Here is a 16926-nt window from a genome sequence, read left to right on the forward strand (position 1 = left end):
GTGGCTTCTTTTATCTCTGATGTGAATAAATATAGGGATTTATGCAATACGAGAAAGATATTTTGTTGTTAAAATTTTCAAATTGTACATTTTCTTCTGCAAGAAAAATATGTGTATATACAATGCAATACGTATGAAAGATTAATACACAACAGTCAAGTAAAACAAAATCAAAATAATGCATTAAAAACAGCTAATCCAAACCTTTGACTAATGATATTTCCTAATAAACAAAAACAATCCACAAAAAATTAAAAAATGCTGCACAGATCAAAAGGATTCCCAGGGTACAGGTTATAATGTGGGATATAAAATATACCCTAGGTTTTGAAGGCTGCTAGAAAAGTAGAACCCATTGCTGTAGTGATACACCATCCGTCAGTCTTCACCTCTGTTCAAGAGTGTCACATGAAGTAATTCATAAAATAACTAATAATAATGAAATAATCAGCATTAATTAATAACAGTAAAATAATAAAGAGAAACAGAAATTACGACAGCGAGTTCGGGGTGCTCAACCCCACAATGTCCCTTCAATGCCTGCAGACAGTTGTGGGAAGGTGATTACTCTCCAAAATAAAATAAAACATCACGAAATTAGGTACTACTACTTGCCTTATGAAATTGGTAATCCAGTTCTCATTACTCTGCTAAAAGAACTAATTAGTAGCACAGTAAAAAAAAATTATACTAACACAGAGAATTATAAACAGTTGTCTAAACTAACTAGTATAACTCCCAACCATAATTTCCGTTAGTGGCACTTCGCTATGCCTGCGGACTCACTCTGCTAGAAACTGGGTTTCGATACTCGTTGTGAACAGAACACAGATAGCCCATTATGTAGCTTCGCACTTAATTTCAAACAAGCAAATTTAACCACCATCCATTAAATCCACTGTAATTATCAATTCTGAGAATCTAAATTAGACTTTATATGTAGTCATCTCCATAAAAGTAGTGCCAAGTTGTTTAAGCGACCCTATTAACAACAAAAAGACTTATGAGAAATATTCGGTTGAATTTCCTTTTTTTTTAACTTCTTTATGTTTATTTAATACATTTTTATATTTGTCACAGAATATTTTAACAATTTTTTTGAGTTTCTTTATTAAATCCATTAAATATTAATTTTTTGCATCAATATATAAATACGTATAATAAAATATTGTAATTTATTACAAATTTTACCAAATCTGAATAATTCTGAAGTTATAATACTTATAACAAAAGAGTATGATACATTAGTAGTAACAGATAATAAATCATATATTGGAAAATAAAATATTTTCTTTTATCAAAAATATTTAGATTTATATCATTAGCAATTATTTTAATTTCTAAATTTAAATAATGTGTCTCTACCTTAGAAATTAAAATATTTTCAATTTATAATTCTACTGGATAAATGGTGTTAATGTGATTATTTATCTCAGGATTATCTATTCTCATAAAAATAAAGATATAAATTTATAATACAAGTAGAATAGTTAGCTCTCATTGTTCAATTTGCTGGTTATTGAAAAATATAAGTATTATAAGTGCAAAAACTTAATATATCTTTTATGTTTTAGCTCCAATAACTATAGTTCAGAAGCTCTATAAACATTTGGGTAAAATGTTATACACTGTAAACAAAAAAAAAAAAGATATGAAATCATTGCTAGGGAGGAAAGAACGAAGAATGAATTTTTGAATAAACGTTTCTTATTTCGTCAAATAGATCCATTTTATCATGGCAATTTCATTTTATGTTGTGAACAAATATTGTTAGTAAATACCTACTTAATAATCAGTGTATGTTGAACATTTACATCTTCTTGACCTTTGGGTTCATTTTACAAACATTCAAAGTTGAAAACACTAATTTTAGCTTACAAATTAAAAATAAAATATAGACCATTAATATTTTATTAATTACTCAATGAACATATAGTTAGAAACACTAAATGTTTTGCAGTTGTACTTACTGTATAAGTTATAATAGAACATTTTAACTGGTACTTATTCAACTTTCAAATTACATAATTAAGAAATGAAAAATACGAGATGCTACATTAATATTGGACTGTTTTTAAGCTTATTTTAAATGTTAGTTAAAGATAAATTTGGTTTCTTTTTGCAACTGATGCGAAATGAGCAAATGACATTTTAGGTAACGTTGTTGCATAAAACTTATTCCAGAACTAGCGGCTACTTTATCTAACAAAATTCTTAATAACTTGTTTTGTAAATCTTCTCTATTGATTCAAAAATTCAAATTATGTCAATAAAGAACAGTTAAAAGAAAGTCTTTGATATTCATATAAAGTCATTGTTAAAAATAAATGATTTCTTCTCTAATATAAAAAATATATATATATATTACAAGCATGCGAAACTTGTAGATTTGAAAAAGAGTATTGTATGAAATGTAACGTAATGAAATGTAACTGTACGTCTATTGATGATCATAAGTCTAATTTTTAAGTTAGAAAGAGATACATTTATAATAACATGTTACAATATACAAAATAAGTAATTTTATCAATTATAGTCTGTATTTATAGATATTAAAGTACTATTTTGAACAAACACAACAACACACTATTTGAGTAAACTTCATCTTTATGTTTTAATTCATAATTTCTGGTTTTAGTGATTCTTTTCTTTCCACTCCTTTTTTTTTATAAGGACGTTTGTTGATTTCTTATCTCTTTTCATATATAACCAATACTATTCTACAATAATAGCCACAAAGGAGATATTTCTGTTAAGTTAGTAAGCATTGTGTGATGGGGTCAAGCTACTGGGTTTCAAATATTTTTAACCTCATCTGTCTGAAGTGTTGTAGACCTGATAATGATCTCAACACAGAATCTGTAACTATACCAATTCCTTTACTCCAGACAGACATACCCTAAAACGACTTTAGTATAAACACCTCTGGTGAAAATTCCTTTAAAACAAGGTGAAATAAATTTCTAATTATTTGATGACTTCTATTATTTGAAAACTAACAATCAAATAAATACAGAAATACTTTAGCCGTTAAAACCTGAAACAGTCAAATTTTATCAAATTATCTCAAAATCCACAGAAAGCAATTTCAAGAATGGACATATTTAGCTATGTAAATATTATAAAGTCATTTTAGACTTTTCAAACATTGTTCTGCCTCAATTAATTTATATTTGCAAATTTAGAAATATTGTGAGGGCCGACATGGTCAAGCGTGTTAAGACGTTCGACCTGTAATTTGAGGGTCGCGGGTTCGAACCCGAGTCGCACCAAACTCGCTCGCCTTTTCAGCCGTGTTATAATGTGAGGTTCAATCCCATTTTTCATCGGTAAAAGAGTTGGCGATGGGTGGTGATGACTAGTTGCTTTCCCAAATATTGCTAAATTAGGAACGGCTAGCGTAGATTGCCTTCGATTAACTTTTCGCGAAATTCAAAAAGAAACAAATGTCATGCACTCAACTTGGAGTTAAATCAAACTACTTTCGAAATGACGCGTTTGTATAAACAAAATCAAATTTTTAAAAGCAGTTTCATCAAGTCATGCTAGGTTTTGTTTGTTTAAACTTGCTACTTTAACTTTATTAAACACTCCAAAATAATTCCATTTCAAATTTTAGATTCATTTGTTACATAAATAAATGTAATTATTATACCAGTAAAATACAAATTGTTCAATATTAGGCAAAGAAACAACATTTTCAAACCAGCATATCTGATTAAATGCCGGTTTAAACATTAAAATCATCAGTTAGATTGGTTAAGTTTCGTATTTAGATTCTTCAATGATCTAAAAGATAAGTCAGAGATCTCATCTTCTTACGTATTTTATGTTATATTTTAATTACTGTAGAAGTCAGTAATTTTATATGGACAACTTTCACGTGATTGTCTATATATCTTACTTGTTAAGGTTTTTTATATATTTAGTGCATTTAAGGCGACTCAGTTTTCTATGTTTTCTGAAGTTAATTTCAAAAAAAGAAATAACTTTTTTCTTATTATTTTACGGTACATTATTCCTATGTATCCATTTAACTTCATTTTCAGTGAAAAGGACATAAAAATATCCATACTATATATTGAATTTTAATAGCTTAAATATATCCATACATTAAAGTTTTTTTTTAACAAATTCCATGCACATCTTATAAACATTGACTGTCTTTGAAAATCAAATCAACACGATTTATGCTTTAAAAAAATTAGAGTTTCTAGTTTACTTTTATTTATGTATCTGAGTCACACAGCTAACTAGAATTGCGCCTCGATTTTTCAACATCTATCATTATAGCATTGGTGACACAGCTACCGCCTGTCAGCTTAATGTGATTCAACTTGTCTGTCTCTAAATTTTATAGTCAATATAATGAAGTCAGAGCATGGAATGGATACACGAGGTGTATATACCAAAGAATACTAGATCTCGATGGAGATGGATAAACTCTAATTTTTATGCAAGGGGAAATCTTAGGAAATACCCTAGAGGTCACCTTTGTGGCGTCGTTAGCTAAGATCTACTCTCAGATAGCCGTGTAAAGGAGTCAAATCTGGGCTTATGTCTCTCGTCAGTCAAGACTTTTCGTTAATTAATTCAGTTTAGCTGCTAGTTGGAGACTGTTGACTCATAATCTGCCGAGTAATGACAACATCGCATAAATTATGCGAAGACGATAAATATCCCGTCTTTATAATGCCAAGTGACAAGCTAATGCTAAGATTTGGAGAATAACACTTATAAAGATTGTGGAATTCGTGGACGTAGTGTTATCTCATTCTTTACTGTTGGCTATGGAGTATTCCAAACACGTTGCAACAATAAGTATAAGACAATAGATAGACAAAATAATACATGCAATGTAGGTACCAAAAGGATACTTTTTTTCAAATTAAAAATAAACATACAAAATTAAAATTCTGGTTCACTGCTGATGGTTATTGTGTTTTTAAGAAGGAAAGACCTCTCAATGTGTCTACCTAATTTGTCATGTTGCCATGAATATAACATATAGAAAAGGAATAGTACATGCACATGAACCATTGTTTCCTACAATAAAAATATGTCCAGAATATATAAATTAACTTACTTTGTGTACAATAACAAAATTAAATGTCTCACTCTACTAATTTTATACCCATTAATTAACAGGAATGAAGTTAAAATCTTATTCGTACCTCTAATAGTATAAAAAATAATTTCGAAAGACAGGCTAAATAAACGTGCACCCGGTTTTAGTAATACAGATATAGATTAATCTTCCTAGGACCCAGATGTACGGAAACATAAAAGATCTGGTAAAACTTAAGTCAAATGTGTATAAAAATAATAATAAAATAAAAAGTACGATTAGGAAAAATTATGATAAACATGTTGTTAAATCAGAGTAGTTTATCTCCAGTGTTTTCAGTGTTCAGTATTTATAAAAAAATTATATGATTGTTTGGAATTTCGCGCAGTTAAACGAGGACTATCTGCACTAGCAGTCCCTAATTTTGCAGTGTAAAACTAGTCATCACCACCCACCGCTAACTCCTAAGCTACTCTTTTACCAACGAATAGTGTATTGACCGTAACATTATAACGACCCCACAGCTGAAAGAACGAGCATGTTTGGTGTGAAGTGGATTCAAACCCGCAACTATTTTAATCACGGTATTCTGTCATATCTATTACTTTCAAGAAGTAGAAAAGTGTATAATAAAAGTATTTCAACCACACTGTGTTCGTCATCTGTATTGCCGATGACTCGTTTCGCTCAATCCAGATTTTTTCTTTACATAACGTCTTATGACAAATGGAATTAATTACAATCATGCTTTGCCAGCTTGGAAAAGGTGTTCACACCATAAAGGGTACACAGCTTTCCTCCTATACCAACGAATTTTCATTTTTCCGTATTACTGCTTAATATTACTTAATTTAGTTTTAAATTAGCGTTATGGAAAATTACTTACGTGAGTCAGAAAAGCTGGTAAATAAATATTGGCGTAAGAAAATATTGCCGAAAGGCCTTTAGACTCTGCTAAGCCACTGGTCATTTTAAATAGTTTTTGGTTGGGGAAAAATGTAATGTTTAAATTGGAAATGTTTTGCTCTGATACATTTCTAGTCCGGTAGGTCAGCGGTAAGTTTATGAAGTGACGATGCTAAAATCCTGATTCGGTTCATCATGATAATGAGAGCGTATGTAGCTCATTGTGTAGCTTTGGGCTGAAACAACATCAACTCATTCAAAAATGAAACTTACAATTATAATCGGAAATAATGTTGGACTGATGAAAGAAATCTTTCTAAGTGTTGTGAATTTGTACTTTTGGGTGTGTGTGTTTGTTTCCTGGAAAGTACATACACGTCAATCTTACATTTACTTTACCCTGTTACATAAGTGTTGCGTAATCTTAAGTGCTACAATTCTATAAAATATTTTAGTAAGTAGTAATTTATTTTACCAAACAAAATAGACTTGATAAACACATACACTATATTCAGGAATCAACTTTTATTAGCTCGGCATGGTCAGGTGGTTAAGGCACCTTGACTTATAATGGGAGAGTCGTTAGTTCGAATCCCCATCCCATCTTCACTATGTATGTTCACCCTTTTAGCCGTGGGGGCGTTATCATGTGACGATCAGTCCTACTTTTCGTTGGTAGTAAGAGTAGCCCAAGAGTTGGGTGGGTGGTGCTGACTAGATGCCTTCCCTTTAGTCTTACACTGCTAAATTATGGACGGTTAGCGCAGATAGCCCTCGTGTAACTTTAAGTGAAATCGAAAACAAAACATATTTCATTAAGAAATTAAATTCCCAGGATGTTTAAATTTGGATGTGATAATTCTTTCTTTGCTGTAACTGTAATTAATATTAATATAAGTCAGCAAAATTATTATTATAATCCATTTAGCCAATGCGTGGACTGGATTTGATCTGGTAATTAGGTCATGTTGGGTTGTAGACCAATGGAGCTACGGTTCGAGACATTTTGGTGGAATAAACTCCACAATAATATCTCCAGGTGTGTTATGAAAATGGCAATAATTTCTGTTATTTAGTTCAAAGAGCTGGACAATATTTTTTCTTGTCATGTATTGCTTAGCGAATGCTCATGTAAATAGTTGAAATTAGAAATCCGAAGTACAGGAGTTTTTGTCATGGCCATTTGGCCTATTGTTCAGTTTTAATATTCCACTGTCAATTAGTCAATAAGTAATTACATTACTTCAAATAAGATACATATATTGAAATCTTTAAATGATCGGGTTTTATTGCCATATAATGAAAAACAAACTCTTACGGTTGATCCCAGATAATTATTTTGTGTTAGCGTTCACCTCAAAAGCTCACGTTAACCCTTTCACAGCCAGTAGAAAGGTATATATTTTATTTCAAAATACTTATAGTAGCTTATATAATTATTATTAAGAAATCTTACTTTATATAAAATACTACGTCTTAGCAGTAGTTGTAACGAATAATGAATGTAATAAGTGAATGATGAATGAAGATATTACCCTATACGATGAGCTGGTAATCGTAATCAGTAATACGAGAGCGTTTACAGGTTTGGATTTTATAAATTAAAAAAATAAGAGTTCTTTGTTGGTAATACCTTTTATAAATTATTAGCGTAACAATTACTTATTTTTTAGAAATCAATATATTGTTTAGTAGAAAAAAGTGCTTAGTGAATTATAACGTACAAACAAAACTCAAATATCTGATAACAAAATGAGTGTGGAACCAAGAAGTTTACAAATCATAACCTAAGATGTCAGTGTTGTCCCAGAACTTGATAGTTCAATGAGTGATTAGCTTATTAAGGGACATTTTATAATACTTCCTAAGTATTCTTAATTATCCAGTATTTGTAAGTGGTGTGCATTAATAATATGCAGTGTAGAGATAGCGTATATTGGTGTATGAAACAACTTCTTAAAATTGTTTTTTAGATTCGATACTTTGAACCCCTTTTCCTTTCACGATTGAAAATAATTAAACCAGTCATTAAGTCATCCGCGTACAGCTTCTTGTGAAAAAGCAGATTTATTCTAATTAAAAGGTTTCTTTATCATTGTTTAAAAACAAAACGATTATTTATATTTTAGTAGATATAGGAAGATAACGAAATGCACAGACACTTGAAAATGTAACAGTTTCCGCTCAATATAAAGAACAGAGATCCCAAAAATTAAAAATAAAACAATTGCAGACTTTTCGATAAATGAATAATGTAGGTTTTTGTTTTTATAGTGAAATTCAACAGATAAAAATCTTTAAAAAATCACACAGAACAAATTCAACATGTATGTTGGTTATGGATTTTATGTTTTTTGTTTTTTTCTGTAATGCACGACTTCAAACCCGGACAAGTCCCCACAACCCACCAGTTTTATTTGTGTTACTTGTCTATATACATTTGTACAAATTACTCAGAGGTCAAGAGAGATCAACGTCAACCCTAAAGTCAACATCATGTATCACTGTGATGAATAAATCATACGGCTAAAATATTACCTGAGTAAACAAAGTAAAAGATGATGAATTTATCTGATATTTGAAAGTCATACACCAACATTAAAGTAATATTAGAAAAAAATGTTTAAGTGAACAAGATTTACTGACCCAATTCTTTCGAACAGAAGGCTAATATAATGATCAGAACATTAAAAATAGAAATAGAAAATAAAGATCAAAATATTTGTTACTCAAACAAGGTTGATACTTTTCATGACTTTCGAATATTTCATAGTATTACACATATAACACTTCATAATTTTTTGTGAGTATAAAGTAACATAGCATCTTGAAAAATAAAATTGAATTATAACTAGGGACCGCTAAGAGAGAGGACCAGGAGGGATATTTGGTCCGGATCTCAAGCTCTAACGGGGCCTCGGATATAGACACTTGTTATTTTTTTGGCTTTTTTGCAATTGTTAAGTTTCGTGACTTGTCTTTATGTGTCTCTCAATCAGATCAAAACGTGACACACACTCTCAAATTAGAGTTGCAAATTATACATATATATTAAATATTAAAATTATATTTCACTCTTCCTTTCAACTTATGACTATCTTTGTGTCGTCATTTTTTTAAAATTCTTATTATATCCAGAAGCCTCAAAAAACAGAAGTTGCCTGGGCCTCACTGAAACTCTTAAAGATCCTGATTATAACGATAAACAAAAAATATATTTTCTGAAGTAATATATTTTAAGCTTAATAATTAGCACTCAGCACTTAGTAATTTGTTTGTTTAAAGTTAAAATAAGTATAGTTTTAGGTGGTTTAATTTCGCTAACTTATAAAGTAGTATTGTGCATTTTAACGGCATGAGGGACAGTTACGAAAATATCCAACTCATACAAAATATGACACTAGAAAATAATTATGCATTAATTTTCTATCGACTCTCATTGCTTAGTTGCACTAGACTAAGCAGCTTACTTTAGTTCACGATTATAATAATTTTTTTTTCATTTTGAAATAACTTAAAGACTGACGTCATCGCGCATGGTTGGTCGAATGTAAACACAGTATTTAATTGCGGTATGTTGACTCTGGTTTCAGCAACGATACCAGACTTATGATATTCGTTTTTTTTTATTTGTTTTTAAGTTGTTCTCACAGAATTACATTTGGATTGTTTTGCCCTATAGAAAGACGAGTGATTCATTTAGAAAGTTTCTACACTTTAAACACTTATTTGGAGCTTTAGATTTTTACCTCTTTCTCCTGCGTTTATATATCTATGTGTGCTGAGATGTCTTCTCCATAAGATAAATTTTATTGCCATATTAGTAATTAAACTTTAATTCAGTATATTCTTTATATATATATATATGTACACACATATAAAATTTTGATTTATGGTTCTTATAACCGTACACTATGTACCGATTAAAATACTTGTATAAATCCAATATTAAAAAAAACTTAACGAATAGGTCGTTACTGTCAATATACACATTTATTTCTCTCAATTTTAAACAGTATGTTAAAATAAATCATAAGAGAGAAAAGTAACTAATGAACTATCTTTTATTGATAGTGTTTATTTGTTTGAATTTCGTGCAAAGCTATTCGAATGCTATCTGCGCTCGTAGTCTCTAATTTAGCAGTGTAAGACTAGAGGGAAGGCATCTAGTTATCACTACCCACCGTAAACTCTTGGGCTACTCTTTTACCAACAAATTGTTGGATTCACCGTTACATTATGACGCCTCCACGGCTGAAAGAGGGGCATGTTTGGTGGGAGGGGAATTCGAGGTCGCGACCTTCAAATTAAGAGTGGAGCGCCTTAACCACCTGGTCATGCCAGTCCTATTGATAGTGACTGCAATAAGATTAATGGTATTACTAATTAGCTTATATAAATCTGATACCTATTGTCTCACGTGTTACTGATGTTTTTATTTGTTTTTAGGGCAAGGTCACATTGGACTACATACTGTATCTACCACCAGAAAAACTAAAGTCGGATTTCAGCATTGTAAGTCCGTTAACTCATCTCTCCTGATAGGGTGTTTTCTTATTTCTAATAACAATACCACATCGGACTAACAGCGTGTGCCCACCAAGATGAATCGAACTTCTAATTTTAGTATTGTAAATCCGTAGACTTACCGCTGGCCCAGAAGAGGGGACCTACTGACAAGGAGTGAAATTTCCTTGAACTAGTATGATCCGGTGACAAGTAGTTGTTCGAATGACATATCGAGTTTAATAATTAGTCTTAAGTAAATCTTTAAATAGCGCTCAACAAATATTTCGAATTCGAAAAACAGATACATTGGAATTTTCATTATTTCTGTGGTATACTGTTATATTAAGCTTGGAGATTTATTTCATAAATTTGGCATCATTGTTGATACTTGATAAAAGTAATGACTTATACCACAATATTGAATACATTATTACGTATAACAATTTCAAGCGGCGTTAAATTGCAATTGAGATTTATTGTTTTTGTTTGTTGGTTGGTTTTGAATTTTTCATAAAGCTACATGAGAGCTATCTGCGTTTGCCGTCCGTAATTTAGCAGTGTAAGACTAGAGAGAAGGCAAGCTATCCATCATCACCACCGCCAACTCTTGGGGTACTGTTTACCAACGAATAATGGGATTAACCAGAACATTATGACACCCTACGGCTGAAAGGGCGAACACGTTTGGTGTAAAGGAGATTGGAACCAGTGATCCTCAGATTACAAGTCGAACGGCCTAACTACCTAGCAATGCCGGGCCGAAGAGTGAGATAAAATGTCTAAATTATTGGTATCTAGTTGTATAAAAATATGAGTGATTTACTGACTAATTATTAATTAGACTTAAATGATAGTGTAGACCGTGAGTGCAGACAAGTATAATAAATTTGTGTTAAAAGCTTATTTAGTTAGTTTCTTTCTTCTCATTTAATTTGAATATATTCAGATTAAAGTTAACAATATTTATAAATAAGCAGACTTAAAGCCTTTGACATTTTTTATATAATAATAAATTTTTCTGAGTTAGAAAAGTTTGTAATGAGAAATATATTGGATAATTTTAATATAATGAAACCATTTCATACGCTTTTATTTAACATGAATTTACTTTCTGTAAATGTATTTTTAAGTTGTTGTTTCGAATTAAGCACAAAGCCACACAATGGGCTCTTTGTGCTCTGCTCATCACGGGTATCGAAGTCCGGATTTTAGCGTTGTAAGTCCGCAGACATACCGCTGAGCCACTGGGGAGAGACTCTTTTTAAGATATTTAATATTTTGTAATTATAAGTCTGCCATTATGTATATTAGCTAGTTTGCTATTTTGTTATTGGTGTTGTGACGGATTTCTATTGTATATCAATTTTAATATCGATGTTTGTTTAAGTTAAATGTATATTTAGAAAGGTATGTAAATTATACTGTTAAAACTGTGATGCGTTATTCCTGCCTATTCACAACAGTTGTAGAAAATCCTCGAGTGTAAGAATCAATGTGTGTGTATTCGTAAACACCACTGTATCGTCAATATTGTTGTGTAGGCTTAAATTTCTAGAAACTATCTTCATGCCTAAAAACGTCAAGAATGCAACGCGGCAAAAGACAGTATATATTATTAGTTTGCTATAACTGATATACCATAATGCTCTAATTGTGATTAACACTTATTAATCACGAACTTCAGATATTTGACCAGGCACGTTTGTAGATTTCAAACATTACAAATTATTTCACGTCAGCAGATTCACATTGGAAATTAATAGTTTTACGAAAATATTACATAACTTCATTGGTGGACAGTCTCGACGTATGACCAGCAAAGAAAGAAAATTATAGAGCAAGCTACCTCCCTCTTAAGTGAATTGTACTTATGTCAACTCGAAATTAACTCGCTCATCGTGAACCTTTGAAAGAACATCAAGGAAGTTCCAGACCAGGAAGAAGGCTCAGTATTGTCTGTATGTTTGTGAAACTTTTGTATATATAACATTATTTGTAATAACCATTATTGTAGATTGTGCTGTTGTTTGTATATTAAAATATATTTATATTAAGAAAAGAATGTGTGTATTAATTTTGTTGGCAAGTATCATATATGAGATACGTACAAATATTTATTTAATACGAAATTTATATGGCTCGACATGGGCAGGTGGTTTGGGCCCTCGACTCGTAAACTGAGGGTCGCGGGTACGAACAAACAGTTTTACTCTTCAGCGATGTCTTAAAAAGTATTATTTCTATGTTCATAGTGGCCGGGTTCAAACTTGAGTAATTTAAATAAAAGTATGGTGCGTTGTTTAAAATTAAAAAAAATAAAATCAATCACAGTTTAATATTTACTTGTGACTAAATATCAGACGAGTATAGTTTAACAATGTTTTAAAGCGTTACAATAAGTATAAACATCGTTAGTAGAATAGAAACGAAAGTAATTATTTTGTAGCCAAACCTTTTAAGTTAATTATCTACGAAGTGACAACTGTTATGATAGTGTAGGCTTATGTGCAACGTCTAATTTTGGAACAAATATTCGACTGTTATTTTCGAATCATAGCCATAAAACTGAAGGAACTAGTTTACATACGAACTTTTTTATATTTGTTTGCGAAGAAATAATAAATATAATTTTATTTTTCACGTATTCTCAGTCTTTTACTGAGCTGTTTTAATAAGCAAGTCTTTTTTTAGGAACAAGATTTATACTAGTGTAATCGTGAAGTATTTCATTCCCTCTTCATGCGTTGAAAAGGGCTCCCGTCTGTCAACAATACATCTTGAGTACGTGCTCGTCTGTGTAAACCAAAACTAACGGTTATCAACGTCAGGAAGTTAGCAGGTCGTTAAATCTATCAACCACACCTCGAAGTGACAAGTTCGTAATGAAAATGAACAACACAGAATACTTTTTTTTTAATATCAAAATCTAGATGGGGTAAAAATGACATTCTTCAAAGAACGTCTCATGATGGGGAGATTCAGATAATTATAAAAATCAACTATTTTAATTCAATTTTCGATAAACTGAATATACTGATCAAATGAGTAAATATTGCTGAAATTATATCTCCTTTCTTTTGAGTAAATGTTTTATTCAAAAACATTTTTGCGCTTACATCTAAAGAATTAAAATTGCATTTATGGTAAGTTAATTGTGAGTCACAATTAAACGATATCATATCCTACCCTGTGTGAACAACATCTGCTACGGTTTAATATATTTAGTGTGAATTCAATAATAACCGTTAACTTGTGGGATATTCTAATCCCATAGAGGGTTTTAACCTTCAGTCATATACAGGCGGTTGAGTGTGTAATATTAAAAAAAAAAGAAATATGCAAATCAGCAAATCACGTGACAACTGCAAGCTATATCAAATCGCAGTGGGACGGTATGTATTAGAACTAATTTTAACATTTTATGACGTTTCGTTAATTTTTGTTTGTTTTTTGGAATTCGCACAAAGCTACTCGAGGGCTATCTGTGCTAGCCGTCTCTAATTTAGGAGTGAAAGACTAGAGGGAGTTTCGTTAATAATGTGATACCATCAAAAAACAGATCGCTTTTGGGAAGGATGTGTAACAGTCCTCTCCAACAGAAAGAATATTTGTACGTTTAGGGTATCAAGGCCGACCCAGTTCTGGGATTTACAATGAACAAGAGAGTTATATCCTTTTTACTGAAGAACATTATGTAACAAAAGAATATTGATCAAGTTGGGGCACCAGAACGTCCAGAAAAAGACGAAATATGTCGTGCACGAGATTGTTCATTGCCGACAACGAATTTCGCTAAATCCATGGCTCTTCAGGCCTATTGGGATACAACAAACTCAGAGACTAGATAAATAATGTGGTGTTTGGAAACATAATAGGCCTAATACTAATATCTTATGAGAAATAAAGGTAATTATAATTAGCCTTCGTCAATTTGTAAAAGGTGTTCACACCATAAATAATTATTATTCTAATAAGTGTTCCAAAAGAGCATAATGATTTGTTTTTTTGCAAAAACGGTAGTTTACATAAAGCTATACTTTTTTAAACAGTAGATCATTTCTATAATACATTGTTTAATGATTACGAGCCTTCATCGTCAAACTTGCTAGAAATCAAGGTAAAAATCTGCCCGTTTATTAAATTTCATAATGATTAATAATACATTTTGCTTTTAGTCAAGTTTATAAATTTACTATAGCAACATAAACTTTTTTTTTTTTACAATCTCCGATTTTTAACTTTACACACACGAAGGTATATCCGGGATGTTTCAAATTGATACTTCTTTGTATTTCAATCCAAATTTTAAACACTCTGTCGAAAAATATCAAAAACTGTTTTATAAGTATGAAAAAAGTCATAAAGGTTAAAGTAACTGTTGCCAACCATAATTTTAAATTACTGACCAGAGGCAAAACAGGCAGTCAGCAGCACTCTATCTACCATCATCAATGCTTAGAGGTCTACTTTTAATCTTATAACTCTTCTATAACGGATAGAGCAACGAATATTTTGTAACATTGTATGAATTCAAACTAAACGCACAAGCTCTGAATCCCCAAGTTCTACAACAGAGCCTGATCCTTCCTATAACGTATTCTAGTATACAGCGTAACAACTGTCTCAAACAGTATTTACATAAAATGATACTCATTTTACTGGTAAGAAAATACTTTCTCTAATAAAATGAAACACTAATCTGCTAGGGCTTATAAGATAAACGAGATTGATTCCATTTAGAAATATAGCTTAAAAGCTATAGCTTCCTTCAGAGTGAAATTAGTTATTGGTGGTTTATTCTGTAAATAGACATGCACCCAAAACTCGGAAAACATAATTTCATTTTACATGAAGACGAGAAACTCACTTGAAGTAAAAACTGCCCCTGTTTATGACAACCTGAAGTTGATCTATAAAGGTGGAAACGACGTTCTGTACCTTATTTTAACTAAATGTTTTATACCCATATGTATTGTCTGTAGAATACAGAAACAAAATAAAAATAAGAAGTATACATTAGTCAAACGAGTTGTCATAATTGTATAAGACCAGACATTAAAACCTACCAGTTACATAATTATTCTTTACCTAAAACGAAAACACATTTTCATTGCCTTTTACTAAATAAAACCGTAGTTTTATAAGCTAAAAATTTAAAAAAAAGCAAACAAAACCACACTGATTATGGTATGAACTCCTTTTGCAAGCTGGCGAATCATGTTTGTAATTATAAATTTCACAATAAGACATTAGTGTTAGATATATAATGTTTTCATTGTCTTACGACAGTTATAAAACCATTTTATTGGTTACATATTTTTCTAATTATGTATCAAATCGGCACTCTTTCCCAGAATAAGAATACAGCAAATATTTGTTTCATTCTAAACACAATGTACCTCTAAATCATGTGTACACAATTTCACTTATATTAGCTTTCCCTACTTATGATTCTAGTACCAAATGAAATCTTCTGAAACCTTATAATTTTTCAGTAACATTAATCTTTGTCTGCAACAAAATATCATGTGTTGAAATGCTGATTTTCTAAGTGATATGGATATGAAAGGTACAGTGACCACAACTTTACAAAATTTAATTGTCAAAAATGTAAATTTTACTTTAAAATAAGTCGCATTTCGCTATTAGTCGCTAATGAAGGAAGACTCCAAAAATTAACTTTTCCAAGTGCAATATAAAATACCAGATTAAGCGCTTCCAATGGCAGTACCTAGTGGCCATGGCTAGCAGCTTCGTACTTTATTTCTTGAAAATATTACTATATATATATATATAATCCTGGCGTAAGAAACATAAAAAAAGTAATTCAAGCTGAGTTTTCTTATATGAGGTAGTCACTTATTAATAGTTGCAAATAAATATTTATTATTAACATTATGCTAACTCAACAGTGAACGAGAAAGAACTTCGATTAATAAAATGTAAAAAAGAATCAATTTCTTCTCTTTTTCTGGCGACTCTTTTACCCACTGATATTTCACATATGTCAGTGTAAAACGAGAACATGCTCGCTCTTTCAGTGATGGGAACGTTATATTGTGATGATCAATCCACTATTCGGTGATAAAAGAGTTGCCCAAGAGTTGGTGGTGGATGATGATGACTAGCTGCTTTAACTCTAGTCTTTACTAAATTAGGAATGACTAGCGCAGATAGCCCTGGTGTATCTTTGTGCGAACTTCTAAAAACAAATAAACTCATCTAATATATTTGGTAATGTATACAATATTAGCAATATCCTAATCTGTCTATTACTTCACTGTATGAATTACTTACCTTTAAATGTGTAATTAATCGATTATGATTACATTGTACGTGTTTGGGGTTGGTGCAACACAAAATTATATGAAATACAACTCGGAATTACTCGCATTGCATTATTTTATTCATATGTAGGAAAATTGACTTTACAAACCAATGTT

General features: G+C 31.0%; 1 protein-coding gene across 2 annotated transcripts in view; it reads right to left on the reverse strand.

Annotated features, from left to right (window-relative positions):
• Positions 1-16926, reverse strand: part of LOC143232235 (interference hedgehog-like) — a 99278-nt gene that overhangs the window by 81596 nt on the left and 756 nt on the right. The window lies entirely within an intron of this gene.

Source organism: Tachypleus tridentatus, chromosome 11, assembly GCF_004210375.1.
Source record: "Tachypleus tridentatus isolate NWPU-2018 chromosome 11, ASM421037v1, whole genome shotgun sequence".
Taxonomy (NCBI): Eukaryota; Metazoa; Arthropoda; class Merostomata; order Xiphosura; family Limulidae; genus Tachypleus; species Tachypleus tridentatus.